The following is a 15637-nucleotide window of genomic DNA, read 5'->3' as shown; positions in this document are numbered from 1 at the left end:
CAGAAGGAAGAGAGAGTATGTGTTTTGCCTACTTGGGGCTAGCAGTGCTGGCTTTTCAAGACCAAGTTGAACAGTTTGAAAAAACAGAAACTTCTCTTCAGTTCCTTGGAATTTACAAAAGTTGGCAGATACTTACATATCACTTTTTTCCCCTACATAATTCCCAGCCTGAAGCCGCCCAATGGGTTGGCCAACGCATGATTCAAACCTGAGTCAGCATTGGTTTGGTCTTCATTTTACGGAATCCCAGGAACTTTAAAAAACACTCTGTGATCAGCCCCTTCCTGATTAAACACCCTTCGCGTGCTTTGTGTAGCAAAAACGCTGAAAGTGGTAGTGTGACGCAGCGCGTTAGGAAGAAGAAAGAGCATGACAGGAAACCTGTATTAAATACAAAGTAAGCGCTGCTTTAAACAAAACTATGTTAACACTGTAAGGCTGTATTAAATAAAAATTAGTTTAAGTAGAACTGTATTAAACCCATAAAACTATATTAAATGAAAAGTTTATTTGGCAGGGATGTAAGTGGTTATAAATGGGACATGAGGAGACTTAGGCCAAGAAAAACACGGTCGGAACCCATCCCAGTTCCAGAACAATCCTTCCAGCAGCGGGGGCCAAAGGCCCGGGACCGCTTTACCCCCAAGCTGATATATCTCCGGAGGAGGCTGTGCCGGCGGGAGGGGAGCTCCGCTCGGGGAGACCCCCGGCACCGGCCGCGGATTGGGGTCGGTTTCACAGCCCCCCATCTTGCTTTGAGGAAGCGCCGGCCGGGCAGCCGAGACCGCCTTCCCCTCCACCTGGCGCCCCGCCCCGCCATGACCCCGCCGGCTCCGGGCAGCCCTTCCCCGCCCCGCCCCGCCGGCGACAGCCCCGCACCCACCCCCTCGGCGGCGGGCCCGGCCTCACCTCCGCCTCCTCCCAGCCCTACACCGTACGGGGCCGGGCAGCGCCCCTTCACCCCACCCCGAGCCCGCCGTTGCCCGCGCGGTCGTTGGCCGCCGACCGTTGCGCCGCGCCGGCCGCTGGCCCCTTCGCCCGCCGGGCGGCGCCTGCCGCGGTTTCCCGCCCGCCCGCCGAGGGGGCGCGGGGCGGGGCTTGGTGGCTCAAATACCGGGAGGGGAGGAGGGGAGGAAGCGGGTAGGTGCAGCGCTGCCGAGCCGAGCCGAGCCGCCGGAGCCCGCTCCCGCCCGAGTGAGTATCGCCCGCGCCTGCCCGCTGGCGGGAGCGGCTCGGCTCGGCCCGCGCCGCCGCTCGGCGGGGACACGGCGCTCCGGGAAGGGCTTCGCCGGGTCACCGCCGCCGTTCGCGGCCGCACCTGCCCCTTCCTTTTCCCCTCCGCGAGGCGAAGCGAGCGCCGCTGCCAGCCCGCCTGGGCTTGGGGGAGGGTAGGGCGGGAAGCCGGCGGGGTGAGCATCGCGGCGTCCCCCGGCGGTCCGGGCCCACCCCGACACCCCCAGGCGTGGGTGCTGTGCGGCCCCCGCCCCGGGAAGGGGTGCCGGCGGTAGCGGGGGCCTGGGCGGGTGTCGGGCCTGCCGCGGCGGGGCGCGCCCGCTGGCTCCCGGGCGGCGGGGCAGCCCGCGCCCGGCGGCGCCGCCGCCTCGGGGAGCCCCAGGGCCTGACTTACCGGTTGCTTCTCGCAACCCATCAGTCCGCTAGCTGAAGTGACCGGTCAGTGACCCCGAGGAGGGCAGCGTGGGGTTTCTGCTTTCTCTTACTCGTGCTGGAAACTGTTCTGCCTCTCTGCTGTTCCCCCGTTTCCTTTTTGCCTGCTGAATCCGACCTTGCTCTTCAGCAGTTCGGTTATTTTTTTTTTTTCCTTTGTTTCCCGCTCTCTAAGTCTTGTGATAGCTCTGTCTCGGTGCGCGCTCCCGGTGCTGGGCTGGTCGCTGTCCCGCTCCTCCATCCACGCTGCTCTCGCCTGTGTTGTGATTGAGCCTCCGCTCTGCTGTTTACTCTGGTCCGTCTTCTGCTTTCACCGCCGTAATCAAGTCAATCTGCCCCCTTTCTCTGTTTCTGTGGCAGACTGTCCTCCCTTCCGCTTAGGTGGTATCTCATAAACCATAAAAAGCTCTCTCTTGCCTCGTCCTACTTGGTAAAGACCAACATCTTGCCTTCAGTCTCTGGTGAGAGTTTTCAGACTGGAGGGATGTTTGCTGGGCAGGGGAGAGTAAGGAGTTAATCCTGTAGCAGCAACTCCATTCTTGCCTCAGCTTTCCAGCAACAGAGGGATGTGGGAGCGGCAGCTACAGAAAGCAAGCAAGGCAGGAAAGGATTTCTAATAATAGTGCTATAATTCGTAGGAAAACTTGGTGATTGATACAGATGAGTCAATTCCCTGTGTGCTCTTCTCCAGTCTCCTTACCTTCCACAGAGCTGTAGGTGTCTGTGGCCGCCTGTTAAGGTGGTGAGCGCCTTGGCTGCCTCTTTGTTTCCTGTGAGCAGCGCTCAGGTTCCTGTGACCCGACGACAGTGTTTAATTCAGGGTGGCTGGCTGAAGGTTGGAGCAGGAGCTGGGTAGTGTGCGAAGTGGAAAGGAACTGAGTGAGCAGGTCTTGTTCCTTAGAAAGGTGTTCCTCTAATGCATGTGGTCAGGTGACGGTCTTTGTACCTTGGCGTGACAGTTGTTCTGAAAGTGGTGGGTTTTGGGTGGGGGTGTGTGTGTGTGTCTTGTCTCCTTTTAAAGCACAGTATTTTGTAGCTTTAAGTAAAATAATAAGGTACAGGGCCTCAGAGTTATTTAAATCACTAAAGTCTTAGTCCAGAAAGTCCATGCTTATTTCAGAAGTTGGCAACTCTTTGTGATGTTTCTTTGGGTATCTGGGCCAAAATCTTGTTGTAGGATACTTGTTTTGTTACCTTTTCAAAATGGTTAAAATGTTTGGTGGAGGAAGGAGCAAGGTGGTTCCCCAACAGGAAATTACGTTTAAGGTTTTTGTTTTGGTTTGTTTTTTTGGTAAAGGACTTTTTGCAAAAGTCCACTTGTGGGGAAAACTGATTGGTGTTCTGTTGTAACTTTTTGTCACTAATCATACTGAAACTCTGTTTTCATCTGCCTGTGGAAGTATAACATCTTAAAAGGTATGAATTAAAAAAGGGGATTTTTGTGCATTTTTTTCTCTCCTTGGCAACTTCTTTACATAACAAGTTTAACGCTGTTCAGAGCCTTCTTTAGGGTAAAGCTTTGCAACACCTACTCCTTGCGATCTCCTCTGTGCCACTGGTATTACACAAAAACACTGGGGAAATGCATTGTATGAAAAGAAGCATTCTAGCACTTTATTATTCACTTGAATTTCTGCAACCTATCTCTTCCCATTTTCCTGTCTTCTCTTCTAGGTCTCTTGTCTGTCGCTACAACTAACTGACTAGCAGGGTTTAGGGACCAGCTGAGGCAAAAAAACTTCCATTGTGTACATGCAGAGTGTAACATCTGATTGCAAGTCTTCTGGATAGGCTGCCCTGTTGCCACACACACAAAGGTTGGTGTGAAAATCTCCCCTTCTTAATTGGCTTCTCCTTCTTGTTTGCATTTGGTGACATCTGCTAAATTTAGAGAGAAAAAATAAGACTGACTTTTGGTTAGGTGGTTTTGTTGGGTTCCCACCCTCCCAATTTCTTACAACCAGATTAGGCCAGCTGGTGCTAGTACAGCTGAGACTGTGAGTTCAGCTCGGTTTCTCACTATGCACTGTGAGCAGAACCGTGTGCTACGCTCCACCAGTGCTGCCTGTGCAAACCTGGGGTCTCTGCTCTTGGGAACTAGGTGTACCTGTACCTAGCAGCAGGATGCTATGCCTTTGGAGAACGTGAGGGCCTTGTAAAGGTGCTCAGTGTGGCTTTTGATTTCTGTTAGCTCCCAAAATAGTAAGAGCTGTGATATATAATTAGGGAAGGCTGGTGTGTGTGTATATTCACTGAGCACTCTCACCTGGGGTCAGTTATGCCATGTTGTTTCCATGTATTGTGTTTTTCCTGTGTAACAGGATGGCAGGAGTCATCCACACTTGGCAGGAGTCTGAGGAGCTGGCAGATCAAACGGATATAATTTTTTTTTTTCTGTAATAGAATGAAAATGTTTAATCTGGAAGCAGGCAGGCACATACATCTAGTGACTGCCACCTTTGGAGACCTTCCTGGAGTGGCCTGGTGCTTAGAAGTTACTGCTTCCCTTACTCCCCTGTTTGATGGGACATAGGGACTTAGTAACTGTTAACAGGTTTATATGATCGGTTGAAAGACTGCTGGTGTAACTGTGGAGGAGCAGCTGTGAGGTGTTGGCTCCTTGATAAAGCAGATCCTGTGGCTGCCGGGTATGAACTAACAAGCAGTAGGGGGTAGGGGAATCAGCCTGGTCTACAGTTTTCTCTGCTGAAGGGAATTGAGTGCAGATGAGCCGGTTTCGTTTCCACCAGTTAGCAATTCCTCAACTAGTGGAAGAGCAGAATTTACTAGCAAAGCTGGTATTTCTTTGCAAAGCGCCTTCCTCTGGTTTTCTCTTAGCATGTTCTGGCTTTTTGTCTATGTCAGATTACGAAGTATTTGGGTCTGGAATTATCTTCATATCTGTGTGCTGTGCAAAGCCAAGTACATGCAAAATATTTCTAATTAGGGAGTTGAACTCTCGGCCAAAGGTGCAAAACTCCTACTTGAAGTCTGATCCCCTGTTAGTTTTAGATGGCTTCTCTTGGGGTTGGAGGGGGCTGCAGGGGGCTGGGTTCAGCTTTAATTAAAACTCATCAGTAAGGATTACAGAATGTGTATAGTTGGTCCCTTCCCCAGAGACTTTACAAGTCTGACTTTTTTTTTTTTTGACCCAGACCAGAGAAGAAGGATAGGGGAAGGAGGGGTAAAATGTAAAAAGAAATGTTATGAGTCACGCAGTGTCCAATCTCATTCCTTGCATTTGAAAGCAATCTGTTAAGCTTCTGTGATTGCCTTGATTTGTACCAGATGTCTGTAGTGAACGATGTCCTGATGTCTTACTGTTACCTCAACTATATTGGGAAGTGAGCAGGACCCTGTAGTTGCCAGTGGTGTGCATTAGACACCTCCTTATATCTGGATGAGATGGCATGCATTGCTCTACACTTCAGCAATTGTTTCAAAAACCATGCAGGAAGCATAGTGGTGTGTTGACGTCTCTTTCGTACCCTTCTTTGCAACAGCTGCTCTAAGAATCCTTCAGTCCTATCCCCTTCAGTAGCCCCATGGCTTAGAGCATTGGTAGCACTGCCTTGGGCACTTAGTAACTTCTGTTCTTGATCCAGCCTGCTGGCTTTCCTATCGCTTCACACCCGTACGGCACTGCATGGGGGTGACAGAGTGCTTCCTGGCCATGGTGGGCTTGTTGGACTGTCCTTGCTGGTGAACACGAGGAAAGGGCTGTACACCTCAATACAACCTCAGAATGCTCTCACGGGAGAGGACGGTGTCACTGTGGCTTTAAACTCCTCCTACCGCAGTATTTTGCTCACGGCTTTCCTTCAAAATCTCAGAGCTCTTACTCAGCTTCACTGAAGGTATAAGCAGGGGAATTGGACCATGTGTGCAATCATTGCACACGTGGATGTTGAATTTTTGTTTAAATGTCTGCAAACCTGCTGTATTTTCTGATAAAACACATGACCTTTGATCAGTTCCTAGTATTCCTGCGGTTTACAGTGAATGGGCAAAGCCCAGGTCTCTCTAACATACTGGGCTATTTCTTTCATCTCCTTTAAAGGAGAAAATATGTTCCTTGGTCAGTGTAACTCATAGCTTGGTGTAATTGTTGTTACACCCTTAGATCAACAGCTGTACAAAACAAATCCACTTAGATCAGCTAGTTGCTGTATCTTGGTTTTATATTCATTTCCTAGGTTTCAACATTAATCTGTGTTTCCTCCTAAGCTAAAACTGAAAGTGAAATGGCTTGCGTTATTTCATGCACGGTCATGTGTTCTCTCCTAGTAAAATCAACACTTTTTCCCTGAAGCGGTGTCGAGTGGAAGATTGATGCAGCGTGCTGAGGCATCTCGTGTAACTGCATAGGTTTGCCTTGGCAGTATGAAATGTGTGCTCCTGGAGGCGACTGTTCTGCAATTCTGCTGCCACAGTTTCCAAATGGCGCCTGCTGTATTCCTTTGAAAGAGGATATTTTCTTAGCTGTGTATCATTGTGTTAGAGGTGTTTAAAAGAGACGATGCTTTCTTTTATTCTCACAGTGTTAATGAGGCGCTGCTGTCAAAAGGCTTTGATCAGGGCTATGAATGCTGTTTTGAGTTACCATCATTTTTTGGCTGCCTGGTTTGATGCACAACTTCCTCTTTGAGGTTCTGGAGGATGTCTGGGCTCCTGTCTTAAGAGATTCCTTCAAGATGATTTTGATTTTTCGGTGGCTTAATCAGTTTAATTATTGTGGTGGGAGTAGGGGGTTGAAATACAACATGATGGGAGAGAGTCTTCCTAAGGACTAGTGTGTTCAGTGTAATCAAAGGACTAGTGTCAGGCTTTCCTTCTGGGGATCGTCTCTTTGGCTGTCTGTACTGGTACACGGTTGTGTCATAAAAGTAAGGAATGTAAGAGGTGTTTATAGCTATGATACACTTGATGTTTAGGAGGGAGGAAACCCATTTAAAATTCATTTTCATGTTTTGGAGAAGCTATCAAATATTGAGACAGGGTTGTGTATGCTTTCAGAGCAGATAAGCATGCTGTTGTGAAGATTTGTCTTTGTACCCCTTCTTTCATAACTGCTTTAAGTCTTTTCCATGTAGTGAATGTTCTGAGTCTGGTAAGGTGAACAGGCTTCACTTAAATCGTTCTGTGGGGTACCAGCTGGTCTGTGGGCAGGGGGGGAAAAATCCTCTTGAAAGTAAATTGTCCTGTGCTCTGAGCTGTTGCTTAGTAGCTCCGTGAGTGCCATCCTGGCTGTTGCATCAGCATACTTGTTTTAACTAAGCAGGGAGCTTTGATCAGGTTCTCTTATGATGTATTGCTCCTTGGCCATGTATTCTCAAATGACCTACACTGATCCAGTACTTAAACTTTCTCATTGTGAGCATCTCTATAGCTTCTGTTTTTTTCAGAAAGCAGTGCAGATATTCCTGGTACTTACGAGTCTGGAAGAGGAGTTCTTGTCTAGTCGTATGGCCTGAAGGTAACCAAAGGCAGAGAGAGTGCCACTGTTAGTGGCCACCTGTGTTCATACAGCCATCCTTTTGATTTTTTTTTGTTATTTTTGATCAGTTTCCTTCCTTACTCACCTAACTTGCCAGTCAGGCAAAGACAAGACAGATTTACATTCCTCTTTACTGTTGATATCAACTGTGAAATGCATCTAAGTTGCAATATGAAGTGGCATTCCTGATTTTCTGACGGATGGATGATCTGTGCTCATGCTGGCACATAACTGTAGTACATGTGTTTAAAACTAAAACCAGGAGGATATTCTTGTCCTCTAGGTGGCATGAAAGTTATTGTATCCAGTCCCACTTTCTGAGGTCTTTTGGTTGGCAGTTCTTGTCAGAGCCTGTCCAAGTGGCACCTGCATCTGTCAGAGGCACTATTGCCAAGTGATAACAGGGACTGTCCTCTCTGCTCCAGGGAACTGAGCGCTTTGTTGCTGCTCAACTGTAAAAGCATGCCAGAGTGCAAGTGTCCAGTGCTGATGCCCCAGCAGGGGCATCTTTTAAATCTGGAAGCAGGTCTTGCATTTCTGTCACTTGCACATCACCAGTGATGGCTGGAGTTTGTTCCAGTGCCCACTACTTATCAACAATACTGAGGAGCTCCCTGCTCTCAGTCTGTTTGTCCTTCCTTTGTAATGTCAAAAGACTGGAACTGTGATTCCTGTCTTTCCTGTTTTTTTTTTTCATTTCCAAAAAGCAAACAGTAAGAACAGCTTGAATATGCCCTGTGATGTTACTACGGTGTTGTGTTGCAGCTGCTGGGCTGATACAGTTGGACTTGTGAATGTGAAGCTAACCCTCTAAAGACCACCTGTCTTGTGAGGGTGGTAGTGCCTTTTCATCGGGGTTTGCTCTGCGTCCTCCTGCCAGGTCCTTAGAAAAGGTAGAAGTATTTTCTTCACGCTTATAAGGAGGTGAAACGCAGGGCAGGCTTACCTGACTGGAGTTACTTTGCTCCACACCAGAGGGGAAAAACCAAGCTCAGCCCCAGATCCAAAAAAACACCTGCACTGTGGCAGTCAAGATCCAAATCTTGCTCCTTCCTCTTAGGTGTGGACATGCCCAAAATATGGAGATGTGCAAATTCCATTTGGTTCTAGCTCCAGTTAGCTGAATCCAAATCCCAGCTCCAAGCTTTGGGGCAGTTTGAGCTGCAGGCTTTCTGCTGACTCAGTTTCACCCAGCCACATCTGTAGGCTGACTTCTGAAAAATACTGAACAGTGTCATCATGCTGCCTCCATCACTGATCTGATATAGAAACCACAGTAATCAAGTTCCTGCCTCCTTTTTTTTGAGAATTAGTAATATGGCAGTGTTACTTCTTATTCATTGATGTGCTGCATAGGGGCTGGGCAACAGAGCATTTTGAGACAAATGAAAATAAAGGTTGATGAGGAAGTTGGATGTTTTTCCTCCGAAGAAGTCAGTACTAAGAAGTACTGCCCTGATAACTAGAAGATTATTTTTCATGATGACATAAATTGTAGCAATGTGAAACAGCAGCAGACATTGGGGAGCAGAAATAAATGTCTAATAAAAAGGCCAATCGAAACCTTTTTAGAATTGTCTCTAATAAAGTTTTTCTTTCAAAAAGGAAAATAAAGCTCCATTAAACTGTGCAATGTATTTCTAAGTCAAAATACACAGCTGGGAATACTTAGTGTCCAGGCTGAGATTTCACTCTGTACTAGAGCAGCATAAAGAAGCAAAGGTAAAGGTGTCCCAGCTGAAGAGGTAGTCAGACAAGCATCCATTGGTGTTGGGTCTTTGTGTTCCATTTAGAGTTTCAGTGCCATTGAATACTGGAAGATAAATATACACTGAAACTGTTAGGAGCAGGAAGTATTCAGCATGTTTCAACGTATTTTTGCATTAAAGGTGTTATGAGCAAACTCTTTTTTTTTTTTTATCGTTGCTGGAGTGGTTGGTAGTGGCATTATTTACATCTTGGAGGATGGAATCTGAAGCTGAAAGGAAGAGAAACAAAAGCTGACAGCCTCAAGCAATCAGCAGTCATACCTGAGAGTAGCAGGGCGGGGTGGATTTAAGCAGTCTAGTGGTTCCTGATGAGCAGGGTCTCTTTCCTAAAAGCTTAGCAAATAAATCACAAGTGACTGGGGGAATGAGGTCTGTCCGGTGCTGGGCCACAGACCTGCTGGCATCTCAAAGTATTCTGCCCATAGCTTGTCAGTTTTGCCACTTCCAAAATGAAGCAAATGAGGTTGTAGCCTCCCTTGGAGGCAAATGCATGGAAAATGCCTGTAGTTTGGAAGCTGTGTTTCCTGTGGTGGGGAAAGTCCTGAGAAACTCCAAGCAGATAGCTTTGGTATTAACCAGATGGTACCGAACCATCACTTTGGTTTTGCAGTAGCACATACATGTGCATCCATAGGTGCACAAAGGGGTTTGTTCAGCCCATCTTTCACCTGGCTAATATATTGCAATGTCTCTGTTCCCCCGCCAGCCTGCTTTTCTTTCCAAAGCCTAGAATCAAATTCTACTTTAGGAGGACAGTGGGTCTCAGATGAGGGAAAATCTTGGAGCCTTCTAAGCACTGTTACAGGCTGGCATATCCTTTGCAGGCTGAATAGTGATGGGGACAGGTTTTCTGTGGTTATGATAACTTCCTATTTATTCATCTCAGCACTGTTTTGCCTATCAACAAGCTATCTTCCCTTTTGCTGTTAGTTTTCTCTCTCTCCTTGCCAAGTCTGAAGTGCATGTGCAGCACTGTGGGAGTAGTCAGGCTTCTTCCATAGCTAGAGAAATAAGAGGAGAAGCTCTGGTCTCTGCTGCTAGCTGGGCTTTTTATTTCCTGTTGGGTTTATGGGCTAGAAATTGAGTGTGGCAGGGTGATGGGGCTTCCTTTGGGGACTTCAGGCTGTATGATGTGGGATTTGCTTACACTGTCATGACTCGAAGTGCTACGGACAGCAGTCTGGCACAGCTTAGAATATCCTCAAACAAGGAATTTCTAAGTCTGTGGCACTGTTTCTCTTCCTCACTTTCCAGTACTGGCTGGTTATGTAAAGCAGTTGTGCCTGTGGCAAGTTTTCAGGAAGGCAGTGAAATTGAGTGGTTATGGCTTGATATGTGGATTTAAAATGTCGGGACACATCATCAAGTGCCTCAGTTTCCCTACCTGTAAAATGATGCGTTGTTCTGTAAAGAGCTCTGCAGCTCAACAGTGAAATGTTTGCCTATGAGACAGGTAAGAGCCACCAGGTCCAGCAAGGGAGAAATAGGCACCATTTCATTTCTTCGATAATGATGTCATCCTGACTGCTAAAAATAAAGTTCTTATCTTTCAGCTGCCAGGCAAAGAAAGCAGTGCACAGGTTGGAAGTTTTTTCCATGTCAGTGACTGATGCTTTATTGCAGTTTCTGCTTTGAAGACTTGAATTCATTCCTAACTCAAATGTGAGACATAAAGATAAATATCTTGACAACTCACACAACAGGTCCATTGATGGTGTGTCTGTCCAGGTGTTTGTATGGGACGTGTCTCGGAATCCAGACAAGTTGTTAAAGGAGTCAGTTCTACAGGCATGCGGCTTTGCTGCTGGGAGGAGTATGTTTTCATAACCAGACAGTGTCTGATACAGCTGAGAATAGTAACTCTCACGCTGAGCTGTGAGGAGAGGTGAAGGATCTGAGGGAAAGCGATGGTAAGCAGAGGCATTATTCGTGGGTGGATTCTTTTCCGAGCTGTCTTGAAGATGTAACAAAAGTGCGAAGAAGGGACAAAAGCTGATTTATAGGGTGTCTTAGCACTGTTGCTGTAGGGATTCTGGGACCTAGTCCTGTTCATGGCAGCCTTGAGAGCTATTGAGAGTTCCCCCTAACAGGTAACTATATGCTACCGGCTGATTGTTGCTGCTATGTGGGATGCTGCTGATATGCTTGCAGTGCCTGGAGGTACAGCAGAACCCCACACTGATTTTAGAGCAGGTGAAACCTTGCACGCTTTGCAGCTGTACTGTTTCCATCTGTAGCTCCCCACCGGGGGAGATAAAATGTGTGCTTGCGGTGTTTGCTCTTGCAATATGTAGTATGTTGCAATGGTATGGCAGGAAGGACCTAGTTTGGTGTCTCTCCAGCACAACTATGGCCACTGCTGCCTCAAGTGTTGCCACCCCTCATTGGTGGGCTGCAGCTGGGAACAGCTGCTCTGGTGAGTTTCTTGTAAGATTGAAAGGCTGATACAACTCAGGGGTGAGAGGAAGAAACAGAAGATGGGACAGCAGACCTGAAGGACCTGTGTTGCTTGAGGAGAGCAGTATGTACCGTCCCTCAAGATGTATTTAGCCCTGTCTAAAGAGTTGTGATTGCCTTGGGGGGAAGCCTTGGAGACTTGCTTTGGGGGAAGCATCCACAGAATTCTCTCTTGTGAAAACTGGCATGTGTGGGGGTAGAATGAGGTCTGTCATTCTGCGCTGACAAGCGGCTGGTGGATGTGCTCATCTGACTGCAATTATGTTTATTTAACACATGCCTCTCCACAGTCGTGCATCCCAACACAATGTTGAGTTGGAATGGACATGCCCCACGCTGACTTTTCAGAGCTGATTTAAGGGTCCTAAACTTGTGTTTAAAATAGCCACTCCATTTTTTTTTTCTAAAGAAGATGGAAAGAACTGATCCAAAAACCTGGTGGTTGTTTTATTTGTTGAATACTTCAAAGCATCTAGCAGATTTCTCAGAGGCAGTTGTTAACACATGAAGCTTGCTTGTCTAATGAGTGAATTGAAAGTGTAAAAAGGAATAATGTATTAAAATTAATTGGTATTTCAACTTAAAATCATACCCCATAAAGTTAATTCCAAGATTTTCAACAGCACTAAAGCAGCCTTAGCAAATGATATAGTTTTACTCTGAATCTGAATGCAGATGGTGTTTGTAGCCTTTATCTCCATCTTTTCTCTTTCCCCAACTAAAGATTCTTTTCACCTAATATAAGGTAATTTTTTCCATCCACCAGAAAATGTCTTAATCTGAAACTATCAGGATTCCAAAGTCTTACTGATTAAAAACTTCAAGTGGCTTTGGCATGATTACATTTGACTGTTTGGAGTTTGCTCTGTAGGGGTCCAATTTTTTTTAGATTCCGTTAAGGAATTTGACTTCTCAGGAGGAACTTTGTGAATATCCAAACCCTTTGCGTTGATTCAAAGTAATTATCTAAAACTTGAGGTTTCTGGAATTACTAGTTAACTAAAAAAAAAAAAAAAATAAGGCCCTGTATGGTAGTAGTAGGGAGCCATTTTGTGGTGTGAGAGAAATCCTTTTTCCTTTTCTCAGGTATGTTTTTGACCACCCAAGCAGAACTTTATTAGCCAAGGGCTGGAACCCCTCAGGGACTTTCACTGCCTGGGTGGTGATTCTTTGATTCAGGGAATTCAGTTCATGAAATTATCATCTTCAAGCCTCCTTATCTTAATTTTTTACCATATAAGTACTTTGGAGTGTGGTGGTTTTTTCTTTTTTCTTTTTTTTCTTTCTGGCAGTTCTTATCTCTGCTCATGTGCAGGAGTGGACAAGCTTGCAATTTGCAACTATGATGAGTGATTTTTTTTTTTTTTAATGTCTCTATTTTTGTGGACTTGCTCTGAGGAATGTCTAACTTTACATAAAGCTGAGATGATCCCCTGAGGGGAAGGGGATGGGAAGAACCCCTATGTATTGTAGGTCTCTTCCCCCTGCACACCCATTAACATCTCTGGGTGCAGCAGGTACCTTGGCAGGGCAGGGGCTGCTCAGCCCCTTCCTCTCTGCATTAAGGCTCTTGTCCAGGTGTTTTACCTGTGCATGGCACCCAGGGAGGACCCTTCTGCCATGACCAGTGTATAAGCTTCTACCTCTTTTTGAAAAGCATAAGTGCTTTCAAAATACAGTATTTGGGTCTGTAGAGATACAGACAGGCACCTTTCCTGCGCGTTTCCAGGAACTGATGAGAGGAACATGCACAGGCATACAGGCTCGAGCTCCTCTTACAGCTTCTAGTCACCATAGTAAGCTGGTGTGGGTAATGCGCTTGCAGAGCCTTGTGCCAGGCTGCTATGCCCTGCCTTTCCGGGCCTAGCTGTATGGGCATGCCTAGAATAGATCTGGATCTTTTTGTTTGACTTGTATTGTCTGCTTTGGGAATGGAGCAGTGTGCCTCTTTTCCTTCCCGGACTGAAGTGGTCTGTGCCTCTTCTTTTAAAGCAGGGAGTGGGAAAAGACAATAGCGCATTTCTTTTTGGTTGCCTCTTTTATGAGTGTTTGGACTGAACCAAATGAGTTTCCTGGCAGTGTGAAATAGTGTGACAAAAAAAAAGTAGGGAATCTGGGTTTTAAAGCCACATTCTGAGCTTTCCTTGGAAAGATGTGGCAGGTGGCAAAACCCCCCAAGGAAGTGTCTTGACTTCTATTTCTGTCCCATCCTCTTGCTGTAAGAAAGATAACATTGGTCCCTCTGCAGGCTGATGTTTTATTTAGTCTGTTTATTGCCACCTGACTGTGCTCAACTTGCCCTCCGGCAATTTACTGGAATTCTCATCAATGAGAAAAAGTAGGTCGTTCTAGCACAGTTTGGCTAGGTTTGGGTGGAAGAAGTTTTGCTGTAAAGTTTTTGCGACTGAGAAATCTCTTTGGTGCTACTCAGCGAGTTTCACCAGCACATCTGGCCACTTGTGTGCAACTTGCAGCTGTCGTGGCTTGTGTTGCATCACGCTTCTGCCAGAACTGTGGGAGAACATCTGCCCATCTGTGTATGTAGTGTGGTGTGAATGGAGGATGGTGCAACTTCTTGCACCTTGAAAGATGGGAAGATTTGTTCAGCCGGTACTCATGTTACGAAGTCAGCTGGCTATTACCAGCCCAAATTAGCCAGCTTGGGTTAATCTGACCAGCTGTAGAGTAATGCTGTGGTCCCACATGAAGCTTTTGGCATAGGCTAGAGCTGGCTGGGGATGGCAATACTGGTAGGGCCCAAGAAGGTTCACTGTGATGAATGTGGGTTTCAAGGCAAATGGCATGTGGGTAGCAAAGGCGCAATACTACTTCAGGCTTCCTGTGGTCTAAGCCATAATGTTTCAGGAAGTGGCGTTTAACTCAGCAGGAGTTAGTATCAGAGGATATCCACTGTTTACTAGTTGCAACATGAACACGTTGGTTTTGGGCTGAATTACTTTGAAAATAAATGTTATATATAAAACCAGAAATGTGCAGGTTGAGGCTTTGCCTAGCCTACAGAAATGTTGCTGGTGTGGACAACTCCTGAGGAGTTGGCACAAAGCCAGGGTCCTGCCACAAACGTAATGCTAAATCCCCACTTTCCTCTTAATCTCAGGGATTCTGTCTCAGGTTTTCCAACCTGAATTAACATCTGTCTCTCCTCCAGCAAAGTCAGGCCCAGGAGAGGGGTTACCCTGTCAGGTCCCGAGGAAGAGGACAGAGAGGACTGCATTCTCCCTGGCCAGCACGCTCTTTAGGGTAGAGGTGAGTAGCAGCAATAGGGATTTGAATCAAACAGAGGAAAACACAAAGCAGCAAATGCTAAGCCTGTGTTTTAGGAAGCTATTAATCTGATATAACAACGAAATGAAAGAAAGAGCTCATGGTTAAGAGGCTGCCTGTGGGCTATTGTGTGTTTTAGACTTATTTGAGATTGTGTTTTGGTCTTGGGGACTCCTAAGAGCCTTTGAAAAGTTGGGAAATTCATGGTCTCTTGAAATGATTACTGTTGTTTCCTTCAGAGTTTGAATTAATTTCTGCTTTCACTTTCTCCCTCTTTTCCACCAGCACACTTAGTTATTTAAAACACAGTTGTCGGGGGTGGTTACTATGAAATAAGATCATTCATCACTAGCCCAGATCTTTGATGGTTAGCAGGCCATCTGTTTCGGCTCCTTGGTGCTTTCGCCCCATTTTTGGTCAGAAGGTACCTGTGCAGCAGCCAGGTTATTGCCCTGGGTGAAGAAGGCCTGGTGGGAAGGTAGTGCCTGCTTTCAGCCAGGCCCTGCTCATCACGAGTGAAAGCCAGCTTGCACCAGAGACTTCTGTGTGCAGTTGTGGGACTGTTGCATCTAAGGTGGCAAAGGCAAGGTTCACAAACAGGATTCCTACCCTCCCTGCCTTGGCATTTGCTAGGTAGTCTCGTGTTATTGGCACTTGCTGTGCTGCTCCCGCACCTTTCTTGCTCTGGGACTTCCTGTACCAGATGTGACTACTTGGGCTGCTGGTCTGACCCACCTATCAGCTATGCCTGGCTGGATGAGGAGGGAGAACTGTGCTCTTACCAGCTCCCCTTTCTTAGTGGGTGAGGGAGGCCACCCTCTGCACTGTGCTCTCTGCCTTCCCTGCGTGCTTCTTCCCTTGGGCACTGTCCAGCCACAAGACAGGCCGAGGGTGTCAGCCCTGAGCATGCACCGTGGGGGCAGAGGAGCTTGTGACCTGGGTCCTGTTTTCTCCCTTCTTCCTA

General features: G+C 46.9%; 1 protein-coding gene across 2 annotated transcripts in view; it reads right to left on the bottom strand.

Moving 5' to 3' along the window:
- Nucleotides 1-15637, bottom strand: part of BCL2L13 (BCL2 like 13) — an 80676-nt gene that overhangs the window by 10180 nt on the left and 54859 nt on the right. The gene's annotated exons all lie outside the window — the stretch shown is intronic.

The sequence above is a fragment of the Aptenodytes patagonicus genome, chromosome 1, assembly GCF_965638725.1.
Source record: "Aptenodytes patagonicus chromosome 1, bAptPat1.pri.cur, whole genome shotgun sequence".
NCBI classification, from domain to species: domain Eukaryota; kingdom Metazoa; phylum Chordata; class Aves; order Sphenisciformes; family Spheniscidae; genus Aptenodytes; species Aptenodytes patagonicus.
The sequence above is the reverse complement of the archived record's forward strand: the minus strand, read 5'-3'. Positions and strand labels throughout refer to the sequence as shown.